Below are 18619 nucleotides of genomic sequence, written 5' to 3'. Positions count from 1 at the left end.
GTGATGAGGCAGCACAGGCTTTGGAGGGAGGCAGAGCTGGGTTCGAATCCTGCCTCTGCCACTTACTGGCTGTGACACTATAGGAATAGCACCTCACCTCTTAGCTTCCATTTCTCTGAAAATGAGATGCTTACCATCTCACCAGGTTTTTGTGAGGAATAAAGACGATAAGGCACCTGGAGTGTACAACACAGTATCTGGCTCAGAATGCACACTTGAGGACCAGTAGCAGCTATTCTTAATTATCACACGATAGTGTAGAGAAGCCACACAGCTGAAGGGAGTGGCGAGGGGGTTCCTGAGGCTCGCACACAAGCTGAGCGTTTGCTCTGGCAAGACAGTCTCCCAGCCCTTGAAATTCAAACTTTGCCTCAACAAAGTTACAAATTATCATATGGCATGGATCTTCAGAGACCCTTCCAAATACAGTAGTCAAAATCACAAGGTTAAGCTTCAAACACCAAGGTTTCCTGAAATATTAATTAACAGTGGAAAAAGGAGCAACACAGTGGGAAATAATGAGGAAAACTCGGACAAGATTTCTAGAATTACAGAATTTCAACTAGCAGGGATCTTACCACAATGTCCATACTTACAGATGACCTTGATAGTCCTGGAGCCCAGGGGAGGCCCAAGAGGTGCAGGGCTCCGAGAGGGGGCACCCCTGAAACCCCACCTGCCTCCAGTCCAGTTTAGGTAAACAATCCCATGTGAGATGGAATAAAGAACATAGCATGGCTCTCCTGATGCCCCCCAGTGAGAAAGGTAAAATGCAGGAGATTTAGGTCGTCTCTCCCTTTTCTTTCTTTTGTTTAAGCCTGAACTACTGGTGGGGGGCAAGAACCCCAGGTTCCATCCCAGCTCACAGGGTGCATCTGAACGTGCAGTCACTACTCAACTTCCAATTGGCCACATTTGCAAAACCTGCCCTGGACCAGAGCACAAGGGGAGCAGAGATCCTCAGCCTGAGCTGCTGTCCTGTATCCAATGCCACAGACCTTGTCCCTTGTCCTCCTCTCCCTCTAACAGGGACCCCACATTTAAACTGCAACATCCCTCTTGCTCTTCCTCAAGGTGGCCCAGTACCCACATGGCAAAGCTATGTCTATTCTGTCACTGCCACATTGGCGTCTTCAGAGGCCCTGGTGAGGCCATCAGATCAGTGTGTGGGTCAGTTGTGAGCTTCATGGGAAGGTGTATGAGCTTTGGGGCCAGATGCCCCGGGGTGAGTCACTGGCTCTGCCCTCATAGCTCTGTGTTTTAGACAAATCTAGCAGCCTCCACATCCTCACAAGGAAACAGAGTATCAAACCTAGTGTCCAGGACTGTTATGAAGAATGGAGACAGCATAGGCAAGGGCCTGGTTCAGGGTGGACCGTCGATGGGTCGTGGCATGTTATTACTTTCTAAAATACCTCTTGCATCTATCCTCCCTTCTCCACCTCATGCCTGGACTATTACAGAACCCACTGGCAGGGCTTCCTGTCCATAGTCTTGCCCTTGCCGACCTTCCTCCAATTCAGCCAAAGAGATGTTGCCTAAAACCTAGACACAATCATGCCACTTCCCTACTTAAATTCCCATAGCAGTTCCAAAGACCTATCAAATTCACTGTGGGAGTGTTAAGAAGAGGTGGCCCTGACAGAGCTGAGGAAACCTAGCCTTCTAGATACTTTCCCAGGCCTTGCCCTAATGGGCTGCACCAGAACTTGCCTCAGTCATATCTTTTTACATAGATTCTTTGATTCAACAAGCCCCTACTGAGCACTTATTCCATGGGACCTAATGCATTAAGTGCTGAGCATACAGCAGTGAAAAAGGTACGTTTCCTTCCCTCCAAACTGTGACATTCTACTCAGAGAGGTTCTCAGGCAAATGTCCAGGTGCCCCGAGGTGTTACATCTGCACAGGGCAGAGCAGGAGCACAGGGGAGGGGGTGATCCATCTCCCAGGAGGCAGTCAGGAAAGCTCCTCAGAGGACATGATGCTTTGTGGTTATAGAATAACATAAGCCCCCTCCTCGAGAAAGTCAAAGAGTCATCAGAAAGGAGTCTTCCTTTAAGGAGAGAATCTGCTTTTAATTAAAGGGAACCCATGCGGCAGATCATTTGGATTAAAAGCACTGTTCACTGTAAAATATTTTAGGATACCCTGATAAGAAAACACAACCAAACAAAGCTTCTGCCTTAAACCCGATTAACTGAGCTAAAGTAAAGGTCTCAGCAGGATTTAACTGTGTTCTGCTATTGATCCTAAGCAGTAAATGTCCTGTATGGTTTTCCCTTTCCTTTTATTGTAAAGAGATATTGCTGTCAGAGCTCCTAGGTGTGAGCAACAGAAGCTGACTCTGACTGATAAAGCAGGAAAGAAGTTACTAAAAGGATTTTGGATACATAATAATTACAAGGGGAGACATAGTAACTTCACAGTAGAGAAACCTGGGAGACACTACCTTAATCAAGTGATCAAAGAAACATCATGATTAATGGGACAAATTAGGATCACGTGCCTCCCGCGATGACACACCGAGGAGGACGCAACATCACTACTGTGGGATTCCTGCCAAAAATGCATAACCTGCCTCTAATCATGAGAAAACAACAGACAAACCCAAACTGTGGAATCTTCCACAAAATAAAATGCCTGTCTGTACTCTTAACAAATGTCAAGGTCATTACAGAAAAAGAAATACTGAGGAGCTGTTTTAGATTGAAAGAGACTAAAGATATATAACGATTAAAGATAACATGTAATTGTGGACAAGAAAATCATGGTTTTTTTTCTTTTGCTCTATAGGACAATAGTGATTCTGCTGGCGAAATTTTATTGAAGTCTGTACACTGGAGTGATAGACCTGTATCAATATGAATTTCCTGATTTTGATCATTGTGCTAAGGATTGTATTAGAAAAGGTATTGCGGAGGAAAAGTGGGGTAGCTTGGAGACTTGCAAGGGCAGCTGGTGAGTCAGCTTCCAGCTTAAGCTTCCAGAACAGCATCCTAAACTGCTGGTGGGGAAACCATGGTGGCAGCGGCCACTACCCATTAGATGTAGCCCAGTTTGTACACTGCTGGGAACTGACAGCCTCTACCACAAGGAATTTCCAAACCACGAGCCTGATCTGTGCCCAGGACCCTCCCAAACTTGAGTGCTCCTTCCACCACCTTCTGCAGCAAAATGGGCCACCGGGACAGTCAGATTTCTCCTGCTGCTCACTTTCCAATCACATCTTGTGCATGTGCTAATCATCAGTGGAACTTGTTAAAAATACAATAATCTGGGTTCGAGCTGCAAGGGAAACTGTAAAGTCAAGTTTGCTGTTTCTACGTTGATGATGTGAAAGTCACAAAGCAAGAAATTCCCCCAAACATAGGAAGGGTGCTGGGCAGTCAGAAAACACGACTAACGCCCACCAGAAAGGCAGACTCTTGCAGTCAAATTATTTTATTACAGAGTCAGTCTTTACTCACCTAACTTGTAAATCTTTATGTTTATATGGTTGTCAAAGTTTGTAAGATATGTGTTTAGCTTACTTTTGAAAGTCATAAAACACGCCTAAGGTAAGAGATAACGATAGTTCATAAATTCTACTTACTGTTATTCATTTCAGGCACAACTGATCTCAGACTTGTTCAGTTTAAAATAAATCCTTTTTCTCTCTAGATGTTTGTTCTCCAACCACTATAAAATCTTTTAGTTTTTGAGATGGACATTACAATTCATTGTCTTCTTTCTGCAGAAGTTTACAACAAGCTTGAATCAAATAAAAATGCTTTTGACCATTTCTAAACCTAAAGCAACAGGGAGCCTTTTTTATATTTCAACATGCTAGAGCTGGGAAGAGAAGGATGAGTTGGTGTTCCCGCAGAGAGAACAGGAGCTCCAGCCCCCAGAGAATGATTCAGCAGGAGCGTGCTGAGGTTCTGCACTTGTAGCAAAATCCCCGTTTTCCAAGGTAAATGGCGCACAGATCACACTTGGAGAAACTCTGACAGAGTGGGTTGGGCGGAGTCCAGGCAGGTGGTGACTCATGAATAAAATCAAGGGGGTGTGGATCACTCTGGCGCATTCAAAGAATTGCAAGCCATTTAGAACAGGGTGACCAGAGAGATGAAACTGGAGACCACAGCTAGAAGGAACTAGGCTAATCCATGTAACTAATAAAAATGACCTTCCACAGAAAAAGGACAGAAAAGATACTTCTAAACTCAACACTGGCCAGGGTTGCTTAGTCAGCCCATAAAAACCACACTGGCTGGCTTCCTGCAGTTCCCTTTTTAAAAATTTATTTATTTATTCATGCATTTATTTTTGCCACTTTTGGTTCTGATTGTTCATGCCCCCTCCTTCATCCCCCAGCCACAAAGATTGAGATTCTCACTTCAACAGCCTTTCCTCTCACATTGTGTCTTTTTTCTCAAGAAGAAAACAATGTGCTTCTGTCTCCAGTTCCTTGGCAGGCTCCCAGGTGGGGTGGGGCCTCCTTGCACCCACAGGCATACCGTCCTGCTGCCCCTGCCGAGTTCAGATCCCAGATCCTCAGATCCAGAGCTGTTTCTTTCTTACTCCTCAGTCCCCACACTGTGACAGAAATGTATTCGGCTTATTCGGAATCAGAAGCTTCTTTCCCTTCCAGCCCTCCACAGCTCTCTTTCCCTGGATCGATAGGATTAGAAATGGCTGATTTAATTAGTCCGGTTCCAGCCTCGCTTTATTACTTTCTCATTTACAATGAAATAATGGGGAGCAGACGAAAGGGATTTGTCAGTATCTAAGGACCTGAGGAGGCTGGGGAAAATGCCAATATCTGGAATCAGCTGCAGCTCTTACCTCGAGGCTGACAAGGGAAATCACTGCCTTTCGACAAAATCAGGATTTGTGGCAGTCTGTGGAGTCCAGCGGGCAGCTTCACTGCCCATAAGGGCAGCTGGGACCAACAGCCCTGGACCTCAGTATTCCTAATAATCACCCAGGGGACCTGAGTGGGACATCCATTTCTGCCACTTTCTGTGTGACCACAGAGGTTGCAGAACCTTGCTGATTAAACCTGCAGTCCTGACTCTGCATTTGAATCAGTTCTGGAGAATTTCTGCTTCGAGTTACCCAGGCACCAACCAGGTGATTATGATTCCTCGGGTGTGGGTGGGGCCCTGGAGTCTGCCTGTTTAGATGATGTTCTCACACTAAGCAGCTCTGAGCTGGACACATACTGCTCTTGGCCCCAAAGGACCACTATGGCCTCATTCCTGACACACACACATTCGTACACATCATAAGAAGAATTCTCACCAGTGTCCACATGCCACATCATTTCCCACCTTTACATGGTACAGGAGCTGTTCCCTCTGCTTAACATACTGTTCCCTTTGCCTAGGATTTCCTTTTCCTCCTCCGTGCCCACTCCTTTCTCTAATGGGAAAACTTTTCCTCGTTATGAAATGCCCCAAACAAATACTTGTATTACTGCATCTGAAGGGCTCGACCTGATTCTCAGAAGCAGAAGCTTTCGTTCTCCTTTGTGCACACACAGAGCATTTCTTATGACCCTTCATCAGAGCACACATTCAATTGTATGTTTTTCAAGTCTACCCCATCCCCCCTGACTAGATGAGATCCTTGGATTTGTATTTTGTTCATCTCAGTATCTCCAGAACCCAGAAAACTGTCCAGCACCTTAATGAATATTCAAAATGCGTACGATGCATGAAAGAATGAATGAATGAATCAGTCAATCAATGTTGATCCAATCTCATTGTCTATTATTCCCCAGCTCTCAGCTTAGGAATGATAAAATGTATAGTTGTCTGAGTGATGTGATTTCAGAGAGATCAATAGCTCTCTCTACACCCCGGAATAGCTTCCCTCAAATCCCATTATGGTGCATGAAATTCTCACCATGAGTTTACTCATTTAATTCAGCAATTACTGATTGTGAAAAGAACTCTATGAGATAGACTTGAAGTTGTAGGTGGATCACTTTAGCTTGTCCATCTGAGCAAAGCACTCGAAGGAGCTGTTCTTCACATGGAAGGAAATACACAACCATGAAAGGTTTTCAGGAAGTTTCTGAAACTTGGGGAATTGGTGGCCTCATCCTCTGAGAAAAGAAACAAACGGGGGAGAAGGAACTGTTGGAGAGGATGGAAAGAGATGATGAGTTTATTTGGGGGTGTGCTGAGTTGGGAGCCTATTGTAGGCCTCAAGGGGAGTGGCCAGGAGGTAATGGATACAGCGTTTGGAGCTCAAAGGAGAAGCGTCAGAGGGATTATGATAGGAAATCACGCAAGCATGCATAGATCCGGACCATGCAATGGAATAGATGACATCACATTAGAAAAGGCTGCAAGCATAAGAAGGAAAAGCAGCCAAGGACCAAATATAGGGAAAATCTTTTACAGAGAAGTTAAGGCACCTGACGTTTAGCTAAGCTCTTCATCACAACCCTCCCAAAATACCTAGCACTGTGCTTGACACATTGGCTTGCTCAGTTAACATTTGTTCAATGAATGAGTGGACTTTGTGTTGTAAGTACTATTATTATTTTCATTTTCTTGGTAAGGTAACTAGAGCTTAGGGAGCAAAATGGCCTAACCGGGATTACAAGTAGTTAGAGGTAGAGCCAAATTTCAATTTTAGTTTTGTCTTATTTAAGGGTTGAAACTTTGCTGTCCTTCTTATTACGTCATTTGAGGTGAGAGCTGCTGACAACTACATGAAGAGGAGGAGGATAGTGATGTTCTGGAGGCTGTTCATACTAGCGCACAAAGCTGATGTGCACATCTCGTCTCAGTCCTGTGGTCAAGTGACTTCTTGCTGGAAGTGTGAAATTAGCCATTGTTGAAAGTATTTACACCATGGAAACGGGCAAATGCCACAAATCAGGTTTTTGTTTTTGTTTTTTGAACTTGTTTATTTGCTTTCGGAGAGCCAGTTTTTGAATATTTACCTGGGCATCACTGGAGGGAAGCCAGAGTATATTACTCCCATTTTGCAGAGGAAATAGACTCTGATGGTTAAAACACTGAAATGCTAAGGTGGTTAAAATACTCCTTTGTATTGCATGTGAGGAAATTGAAGCCCCCTGAACTAAATCACTCAGGCAAGGCAGCGTAGCTAATAAGTGACATATCGTCATACGCAGCTGCTATTCATTGATTTTCTTGGTTGTAAAGTGCCAAGACAGGAGATGAGGGGGAGGCATATCAGTCTTCCCCAATTGCAGGTAATAAGGGGTCTATTACCTGTAGAGAATTTATTTTACTTTTTTTGGCAGCTGAGTGGTACGGGGATCTGAACCTGTGACCTTGGTGTTGCAACACTGTGCTCCAACCAACTAAGCTAACCAGCCCACCTACCTGTAAAAAACTTAAAACCAAGTAAAGATGACAAAATGTCTGTCTGCTGTTTATTATTACCATGTTCTGACAATTATGAACAATGTCAGTAAAAAATCCTCCTCCCCACCCTCCTTCCTTTGTACACCACTGATTTTTTTGAATACATTTGTCTGTTTAATATAGACTTTCAGATTTATTGGCATAAGTTGTTCATAATATCTTTTTATCTTTTTAGTATCAGCTATAAATTTTATTTCTAATATATATATTTAATAGACATTTTAATCTCTTTTTCTTTTTTGATCACCCATGCCACAAGTTTGTTCATTTCAATAGTTTTTTCAAAAAACCAGCTTTTGGATTTGTTGATACTTGCTATTTTCTGTTTATTTCGGATGTCATGAATTTTTGTTTCCATGATTATTATTTTATCCTTTTGTTTCTCTGGTTTATTCTGTTATTCTTTCTCTAACTTCTTAAGTTGGGATCTTAGCTAATTTTGGTCTATTTTTTTTTCTAATACAAACATTTAAGCCTATAATTTACCTCTACAAAGTGATTTTGATGCATACCAAAAGTATTCAAATATTTTTTATTGAATCATAATTGATTATATATATTTGTGGAGTACAGAGTTGACTATCAGTATTTGTGTACAATATGTGATCAAATCAGTATAACTAGTAAATTAATCATTGCTTTTATTTTATTTCATCAGAAGTATTTCTTCTTTGACCCTTGAGTTGTATACAATCAAAGGTTTATTTGCCAGACATATGGGGGTTTTAGTTAATTTTTTGTTAATGAGTTCTAGTTAAGCCCATTGAAGTCAGAGAACATGGTCTTTATACCAAATATCAATGCTTTGCCCTGTGTGGCCCCAATATGTGTCAGTTTTCATAAATGTCTCTTGGGTGATTGAAAAACTGCTGTTTTCTGCAATCATTGGGTAAAATACTCTAGATGTGTCTTTTAGCTCAAATTTAATAATTTTATTGATCAAATCCTCCTTATCCTTACTCATTATTTGGTTATTTATACCATCAATTATTGAGAGGAAAGTGTTAAAAATCTCCTGTCATGTTAGATTTTTCTATTTCTCCTTCTAGCTCTGTCAATCTTTGCTTCATGTATTTGAGGCTATGTAATTTGATGCATAAAAGTTTAATTGGTTATTTCTTCCTAGGAATGGAAAGATATTTCATTATTTAGTGAACTTCATCTCTAGCAGAGATTTTGCCTTAAATTAATTTTTACCTAATATTGAAACGGCTGTGCCAACTTTGTTTAGCATTGGCTGAGAACATAATGCTGAGATTTCTTTTTTCCATGTCCTTATGTTTGAGGTCCTTATAAATACCATATTGATAAATTTTTTTAAAACAAATGTGATAATGTTTGTCTTTTAGCAGGAGCAACCTCTCTATTTACAATTACTGCACTTGCTGATATATTTGGGTTTATGTCTATCATATTCTATACTATTTACCCTGTATTTTAGGTGTTCTTTTGTTTCTCATATTATTTTGCATCTTTTGGAATTGATATTTTTTTTCTCATTCCATATATTTCCATCTACCGGTTTGGAAGTCATACCCTCCATTTCTATTCTTTTAGGGTCCATTCTAGAAATTCTATCATGTTTACCTAGCACAGTTAGAATTTTATACTCTAAGATTTTGGAACATTTTTATTGCCTTTACTCCCTTCTAAACTTATATTTTACTGTGCTTGTATATTTTAATTCTATTTATTAAAAGTCCACAAGATATTACCTTTTGGTGCTCCATACAATTAAGACTTGTTTTCATTTACCCATATATTTCCCAACTCCTTAATCACTATTTCTTCTTGCATCCCAAACTTTCCTTCTGGGGTATTTTCTTTCTTCTACAACCTTTATAATTACTTCACCGAGGGTTAGTCGGTCGTCAATCCTCTCAGTTTTGTCTGTCTAAAAAAGTTCTTTCTTTTGCCGTCATTCTTGAAAGATATTTTTTCTTGAATGATGACATCTAAATTATCATTTGTTTTCTTATAGCACTTTGGAGACATTCTTTGACTGTTTTCTACATTCTATTGTTGCTACAGAGAAATCAGCTGCTGGTGTATTTGCTGTTCCTTTGTGAATTTTCTGTATTGTTTTCTCTGTAACTTTATGATCTTCTCTTTATCCTTGGCATTCTATACTTTTATCAGGCTTTGCCTAGATGTGTTTTTTTATTTTATTTTTATCCCACCTGAGATTCACCAGACCTTCCACATTTGTAGATGTATGTTTTTCATCAGTGCAAAAAATTCTCAGTCACAATTTTTTCAAGTATTTCCTTCACTCCATTCACTCTCCTATCTAAAATTACAAACTCAGGGCCGGCCCGTGGCTCACTTGGGAGAGGGTGGTGCTGACAACACCAAGTCAAGGATAAGATCCCCTTACCGATCATCTTTTATTTTTAATAAAATAAGATTACAAATTGACATGGGTCATAACTTCTCATTTAAATGCCACATAAATTAAGCTTTCTACCTTATTTTTTTTTTCATCTCTCTATCTCTTTTTGGTATATCCTGGGTAATTTTTTTAACTCTATCTTCCAGTAAATAATTCCTTCTTTATCTGTATATAATCTGCTGTTAAGCCTATCCATTGAGTTTTTCATTTCAATTATATTTTTCATTCATAAAAATTATTTTGGTTTCTTTTAAAATCTGCTTGGCCACATTTATTGTTCTTACTCTTTCCTCATGTTCAACTTTTTACCTAATTTATTTCAATATATAAAACTTCCTTATTTTGTATTCTGATTCTGATAATGCCAAATATCTGATCCCACAGTCTGTTACTTATTCTTGCTGATTCTCATTCAAGGTACTTCATTTCCTTGTGGGCACTGTGATTTTTGAACATTGGCTTATAAAACTTGGAATTTTATCAGTGGGAATTCTTTGAGGCCTAGGTTAAAGGTGAGTTCCTCCAGAAATAATTTGCATTTCCTTATACTAGTCTCCTGGAAGTTCTACCAATTTAGAGCCATTTTAAATTAATTTCCTGGCTTGGTCTATACAAAGAGGATAAATTTGAGCTGCAAATCCCTGTGAATACTGATTCCCTAAATTTCATTCTCTTACTGATTTCTAATTTAATTCTGTTGTGGTCAGAAAACACACTTTGCATGATTTAATTTTTTTAATTTATTGAGACTTGTTATGTCTAGCACGTGGAGAATGGGTAGTGTTCCATGTGCACTTGAAAGAAATATTTATTTCACTATTGTTGGGTGGAATGTTCTGTAGAGATCAATTAAGTCAAGTTAGTTGATTTTGTTGTTTAATTCTTTCATATTCTTGCCAATTTTTGTGTATTAAATTTTCTATTAATTATAGAGAGTAAGTATTGAAGTCTTCATTGATTATTGTCAAATTGTCTATTTCTCTCTTCAATCCTTTTGGTTTTGGAGTTCTGTTTTTAGGTGCATATGTGTTTAAATTTTTAAAGCTTCTTGATAAATTGACATTTACCACTGTAAAATGTCTCTCTTTGTCTCTAGCAAAATTTTTTATTTTAAAGTCTATTTCATCTGATGTTACTATAGCTCTCTTATGATTACTGTTCGATGGTGTATTTTTTTTCCTTTTTGTTTTTTTTTTTTTACTTTCAACCTACTCATGTTTCACATCTTGGATTTTTAAAAATCCAGCCTTACAATCTCTGCCTTCTAATTGAAGTGTTTAATGTAATAGTCCATGTGGTTGGATTTATGTCTGCCATTTGCTATTTACTTTCTTTTATTCTTTTTTTTTTTTTTTTTTTTTTTGACTGGGAGGGGGATCACAACTCTCGGCATAGTGTGGTCTGCACCACGCTCAGCCAGTGAGCACACCAGCCATCCCTATATAGGATCCAAACCCACAGCCTCGGCACTACCAGAGCCACACTCTCCTGAGTGAGCCACGGGGGCCAGCCCTTGCTATTTATTTTCTATCTGTCTCTTATAATTTTTGTTCCTCCATTTCTCCTTTACTGCCTTCTTTTATGTTGAACTGACATTTTCTTACCTATTCTTTAAAAGTCAGCTCAGGGTTACCTCCACCTGGAAGCCTTCTCTGACACAGCCCTCAATCTAGTCCATGCCCCTAACAAGATTGGAAACCTTTCTTTGGGTTTCCATGGTCAAAGGAGAAACAATGCTAGGCTATGAACTCTTCAAGAGAAACAAACTTTTTTTTTTTTTTTTTTTTTGTGATCACTACATCCTCACATGGAGCCTGGCACATAGAGAAGTTTAAAAATTCTTGTTTAGGGCAAATACAAGAAGTAAGTAGATAATTACAATCTTGTGTGCTGAGTGCTAAAATGAAAAAAAAAACCATAAGATGCTGGAAGACGTCAGGGAAGGGGAAATCTAACCTTGACGTAGGGTCAGGGCAGCCTTCCTAGGACCCAAGAGATAAATAGGAGTTAATCTATCAGAAAGGAGGAGATAATAAACTAGGAAGATGGAGCTGACTTAGTGTTTCCCAGAAATAGAGAGTATGTGCCATCACAGAAGATCATTTTAGGTGGTTTAGAGAAAACCTTTATTTTTTATTTCAATACACATGAATTTATTTTTATATAAATTAGAAAAAAATTATTCACACACACATGCTTATATATACACATGTTCAGTACATCAAACCCATTCTCTCACACCTATTGATGCTAAGTTAAAACCTACTTTTTAAGTAACAGTTCATCTTAAAAATAAATATTAACTGGATAATGGTACAGGTGCTATCTGAAAATGGCAAAATTGTGAAGGTGATACTTGAATGCCTGGAATTTTGGAAGCACTGAGCTAAGGTAGGGAGGTGTGAAAAAGCCTGAGATAAGTGGATGCTATGGATAATTAAAACTGGCAGAATTACAAACTAGAAGTGGGGACACTGTGGGGAAGAGTCTGGATGGCTTGGAAGGGATCATATCATGCAAAGTTTTAAACACTTGCCAAATAGCTTAGAATGTCCCGCAAGAGCAGAATATAAGGGAGAAAACAGAGTCAGGGAAGTTGTCACAATTTGGGTTTGAGCAAATGGGACCCTCTGTCCCACACTTTAAGAATCTTGAGAAATGCCTGCCAGCTCAGATAGCCAGAGATGTGAATCAACACAATGTACATGAATATTCATGGCAGCATCATCAATGATGGTGAAAAACCACAAACAAGCTAAATGTGGGACAAAAGATTGAGTACATTGCAGCAGATCCATGCATGAAGCATGCAGCCATCAAAATCATTTTTAAAAATATACAATGACATGGGAGAGATGCTCGCACATAAAGTTAGGTAAAAAATCTGAGTACAAATCTATATATTCAGCAGGACATACATATATATGCATTATAGGAAAAATAAATTGGAAGGAAATACATGCATATATACATTAGTGTATTTATATCAGTGGTTATGTCTGGTGATGTACTTACAATTTTTAAAAATAACTTCCAGTATTTTCTAAAATTTCTATCAGAAATAATGCTACATTTTATTTATTTTTTTTTTGGATGGAAAAAGTTATTTTGAAAAAGGAAAGGATATTTTTACAAACATGCAGCTAAAAGCAAAGAAGGAAGTCCTTACCCCTCCCAAGCAAAGGCTCTGAAGGCCAAGAAGGCAGTGCTGAAAGGCACCCACTCAAAAAAAAAGAAAAGAAAAACAAACAAGAGAGCTACATGTCACCCACACTTCAACAGAGTAAGATAGGGTGGCTCTCAAGGCAGCCCAACTACTCAAAGAAGAAGAAAAATTGCTCCAAGAGAAATAAGCCTGACCGACATTCCATCATTGACTTTCCCCTGACAGTGAAGTTGGCCATGAAGAGATCAAAGACCGCAGCACGTTCATGCTCGTTGTGGATGTGAACGCCAATAAGCATCCAATCAAACAAGCTGCTTTGAAGCTCTAGGACCTTGGCTGACCAAGGTCAACAGCTTGATCAGGTCTGCGGGAGAGAAGAGGAGTGTATTCGATTGTCCGCTGATGAAGGCACTTTCGATGTTACCACCAGAATTGGGATCATCCAAACTGTCTCGCTGGCCAATGCTAAATATAAGAAATCTTTTCACCACCAAAACAAAGGGGAAAAAAAGAAAAAGGAAATCACTGAGGACTATTCATTGCTACTCCTGTAATAACCTCCCTAGGAAAAAGAAAAAAGAACAGATCTTGTGACTAATTTTAAAAATCAGAGGATGTGTTCAAATTCCCCTTACAGTCAGTCTCCTTTCGTCTCCTGCCAGCTGAGCACTCGTCCAAGGAGCCGGGCTTTTGTTCCTGTAACCCTGGGCTTATCTTTGTCAATAACGGTTTGCCAGAACTATTTTCTGAATCAAAACTAGGGCCATCAAAGAGGAGGATTTTTGATCAGTCCCCCGTGTTTGTCCAGTACAAATAAACTTTCAAAGGACAACACCAAGAGAGAAAATGAAAACATAACATAAGAAAAAACAACAACTATTTTCTTTATACTCATGCTAATCATTTTAACTGATTCTTTTTAAGCAATGAAATAAGATAAACTTTACGCTTGTATTTTTTAATTTTTTTAATGCTTTCCTTTTTCTCTTCATTCATTAGTTAAATCATAGAATCTCAGGGTTGGGAGAGGCCTGCCAGTTGGATCCTTTAATTTTGCAGAAGGAAAACTGAGGCTCTGAGTTGGCTCAGAAGTCAGTAAAGGACACAAGAATGAGGAAGAACAACTGGAATGTAGTAAAACAAAAAAATCCAGGTTTTGAAATTATGCAGAATCCTAATATCTCTTAGCCATATAACCTTAAATAAATGTCTTGTTGGCCCTGAGACTCAACTCTACAAACATAAATGAGGGCAATGTGACCCACCGAACAAATGCCTGGAAAATGATGAGCAAGTACTGGGGACAAGGTCAGGCCTTAGTATCAGCCAGAAGCTCTGGCGAGCACGTGACACACACATCATATGTCACTGCACGTTATGCGTTCATACCAACCCCGGAGGTTTGGAATTACTATTATCAGCCCCATGTAACAATCCGAGAAGTCAAAGCTATAAAGCTAGAAGGGGCAGAGTCCAAATTCACACACAATCCACACACTCAAGAATTGGAGCTATTCAACACTGACCACCTCATCAAGTCTTACTTCTTTACACTTTTAAATCAGTAGTAAAAGCACTACAAAAATTGCCAAGTGCTCAAAATTTGAGGATTTGCCACTTTTTCTAAATATCCAAAGTGGTTGGAGTTTTTCTCAGATTCAAAATCGATCTGAATCAGCAGTTTCATCCCTAGAATGCTTTGCTAATTGTTATTTTGGGCTCACTCCAAGTGATTTCTAAAGGTCATTTGATTTTAGTTCTGCACATCCATATCTTCTAATTGCCTTGGTGTAGGCACACATAGGACCAATGTGGTCCTGTGTATAAAGCAGAAAATATAACTTAGAGGTGACAACTGGACTGGGAGTCAGGAACCCCACAGTCCTATTACAGGCTTCATCATTTAAAACCCTCAGGACCACAAGCACAGTCACTGACCTTGCTGAACCTTAATTCCACAATCATAACATAGGAACCAATACCAAATAAAGACAAAAGAGTGTCACTCCCACATGTCTTAGCCAGATAATGACAAATTTAGAGGGGAACTTCAAGATCCTTTAGTCCCAGGTAACATAAATGAGTAAAACAAATTCAGTGTGAGACAATAGAGAGTGGTGGGGACTGTGGTGAATGTAGAAGATACATCAGAAGAACGGTTGAGTTCCAGCTCTGTGCGGAGACGTGGACCCAGAACTTCCAGATTTCTCCCATTACAAACAGAAGGCAAACTTTGACATTTTATGAAATCTATTCTGAATTTTAAGTGTTGGAAATTAACTCAATTTTTTTTGGTACCATGTAGGCTGAACAGACAGATTTGAGAACTAGACTCAGCATTGGGCTGATGGTGTACAATTTCTGATTCTAGCCCACCTCCCTCCCATCCCAGGCGAGGACACTGGAGCTCGTTGATCTGAACCGAGTGGCCTCTCACCTCCATGACTGAAAACCACGTGTCCTGGGCTTTTCCATAGCCCCTTGCCACCTCTCCTTGAAGTCTCTGGAGAGAACTGAAAAAGGGAAGATTATAAATTCAACACAGCCAGGAGCAAACCTCAGACTCCCCTCTCACCTGGCAGTGTCATTTGGCCACAGTGCAAGATACAAAAGAGACGATTCACGTGCTCATCTCTTACACGCCAGGAGGTAGCCACTGGGAGGGAAGAGAGGCTGGGCTCTTGGCACATTCACAGGGAAATTTTTCTCCATTTCAGACATTGATGTATCTGCATATTCATAAAAGTCTTAATCACTATTCCAATAATGCCCACGATTTCCTGTCTATTTTCTCAGGTGCTACCTCTTTCGTATCTGCCAAGAATAGAATACCCCCAAATGGCTGTGATCCTCTCCCCCACAGAAAGATATGCTGTTACCAAAAGAATCGGCTTCAGAAGTCAGAGTAATGGAGGATAAAAGGCATCAGGTTATGCAGGAACAATTATGCTCAAAACCCTAATTGGATTATCAAAGGCCCAAAATTCAGCTTTGAGCAATTATCTGCTCCAAGCCCATGAAAAAATAAAGCACAAGTCATTTAACCATCCTTCCTGGCAAAGGGGAGGAAAAGGTTCTTCTTGCAATATGTGGGAGAGTTTCTATTAATGAGGCAGAAAACAAATTCTTGGAGAAAAAAATTACATGCATTCACACAACCTGTTGGTGGGTTTTCTTCCTTTATGAAAAGGTTTTCTTAAAAATCAAATAAAATGAGTAATTTAAATCTCTATTCATAGCCTAGTTATATTTCTGTATTGAGACCTGCAAAAGATCAGGTAATTCTTTTCAGATTTCATATATTACTTCTTGTTTCCTGTGAATCATCAGACCATCAACAAAAGGCAGCATGGATTGCAGACCTTCCATGTGCCAGCCCCTGTGCTGGGTACAGACTTGAGTGGGATTAATTGATGAGACCCCAAGGGCTCGGAGTCTTCTGAGCTCACAGCCTAGGGAGTGGAGAAGCCAGCACCACCCATATCATCACAGAACAATGCAACACTTGTGAGTCTGGATGTCTACACCAAGTGCCATAGAAGCAGAGGATGGAAAAAGCAGCAGTGCCTAGGAAAGTCAGGGAAGGATACACAGAGGAGATGACACCAACAAACATTGAAGGATAAGTAGGAGTTTGTTGGACCAACGAGGTAGTGGATTGTCATTATGAGCAGAGAAGACAAGTGGCACACTGTCACAAGGTATGAAAATTCTGGTCAGTTCGGTGTCATGGACAACTAGATCCCATGGTGCATTGCATGGTGTGCAGCTCCTGTGATTTTCTGCAAAGTGTTCTCATTTTCGTTATCTCATTTGATCTAAAACAGCACAAAGCCCATGAGGCCAGTACTCGTATCGAGCACTTGCCGTGTAAGTGCTTGGGTAAGTGCTTCGCATTTATAATTTCATTTGCTCTTCCTATCAGGCCTTTGCAGGAAATTTCCTTTCCATCCACATCTTGCAGACTGAGGATCTAAGGCAGTGGGCCATTAGTAACCTGCCCGGGTGACAAAACAGGAGAGGGGTAGAGCTGGGATTCACGCCAGGGGCAGACTGGCCCCAAGGGCCACACTCTGCACAATGCACATGCCACCCACATGACACAAGCAAAGCACATTAGTGAGTTCTTGTCAGACTGAAGATTGAATCCGCAGGAGGTCAGTGGAAAATCTGAAGCCCAAGTAATGTGGCCAATGGTCCCGATTGCTCGCTCTCAGTAATGTTTGTTAATGTGTTCTCTGTGCCACCCTGGCAAGGGCGGGGGAAGATGAAGCCGGAGCCAGTTGAGGCTGGAACTGAGGAACCTGGCTCAAAGAGTTAATGACTAGCTACAAAAGGCTCAGACAATACAAGGCAGGGTCTGAATTTATGGCTGGATCCCCATCGCCAATGTCCTGGCTCTATCTACTCTATCGTGTGGCCCAAAGTGAGCAGCTTCCAAAATGCCCCAAGCAGCCTAAAGTCTGCACAGAGAATAAGAGTTTAGGCAAATAGGCAGCAGATGTCACCAGTTCCTGTGACATTTCATATCAGCGGCACTCTCCTGCCTGCACACAGGCCTGGGGATCGCGTAGCCGCCAGTGCAGCAGCTCCCACAGAATTCTCCTGGCAGCTTATTAGAGCCACTCTCAGGAGGGACGCTGATACCAGGGTCTCCCTGGGACATTTTTATTTATTTATTCCCAACTTCTGCCTCTTCCTCCCCCCTTTACAAACCCTAACAACACCCCATCCTTAAACCTTTAAAAGAGTGGGAGGCGAGCCAACTCGGAGGCAGAGAGTACATTTGAATCCCCCCTCCACATTTTATTAACATCTGGGGAATGCAGGTCCCTCAGCTACAAAATGGGATTTATTCTTTCAACACATATTTCTTGAACATCTATAATGTGCCAGACACAGAACTCATGATCAGCAAAACGAACCTAGTCTCTGCCTCGTGAAACCCCCAATATAGCAGGAAAGAAAAGCAATGAAATCAGTGACAATCAATTTGATAAGTGTTCAGGCAGAGAAAGCATAATTCTTAGGCCAGGAGGGTAATATTTCCACTTTTACCCAGCTTGCTGAAAGCACATCTTCTACATCCAATGCCTGGGAGCATTTTGAAAGAAGCATGGATCAAGATACCGTGGAGAGAGGATAGGATTTAGACTCAGACAGGACGTGCACCGCCACTCACTAGACACGCTTATCGTTATCTGCAGAATGGGTGTACTAGCAAGACCTACCCTCCAGGTTTGTTTTTATTTCTTTTTGAGAATTAAATGAGATCATGATCATATCTGTTCTGAACCTGGCACACAGTAGGCATTCAATCCATACTCAACCCTGTCCTCTGTGTCCACAAATACAGATGACTGCACTCTGCAAGGCCTGAGCTTGGAGTGGTAATGGAGAAGCACAGGGCAACTGGGACAATCCTGCCTTTTATAATCAGTCCCTTGTGAGTGTAGTAAGCCCCACAACGCACAGGAAGCAGGCTGAGGCCAAAAAAGGCCCGTATTAAAATATGGAAGAACTAGTTCCCCGCACAGCTTGGTGACCAACTTCCTGTGCGGCTTTGGGCCTCTCTGGACAATTTTATTTTCACTTTTCAACTGGGTAGTACTATGTGTCCTGTGTTAATTAATGTTGTAAAGATCAGAATTTGATGAAACAACT

Source organism: Cynocephalus volans, chromosome 15 (genome assembly GCF_027409185.1).
Source record: "Cynocephalus volans isolate mCynVol1 chromosome 15, mCynVol1.pri, whole genome shotgun sequence".
Classification (NCBI taxonomy): Eukaryota; Metazoa; Chordata; class Mammalia; order Dermoptera; family Cynocephalidae; genus Cynocephalus; species Cynocephalus volans.
Note: the sequence above shows the minus strand (reverse complement) of the source record.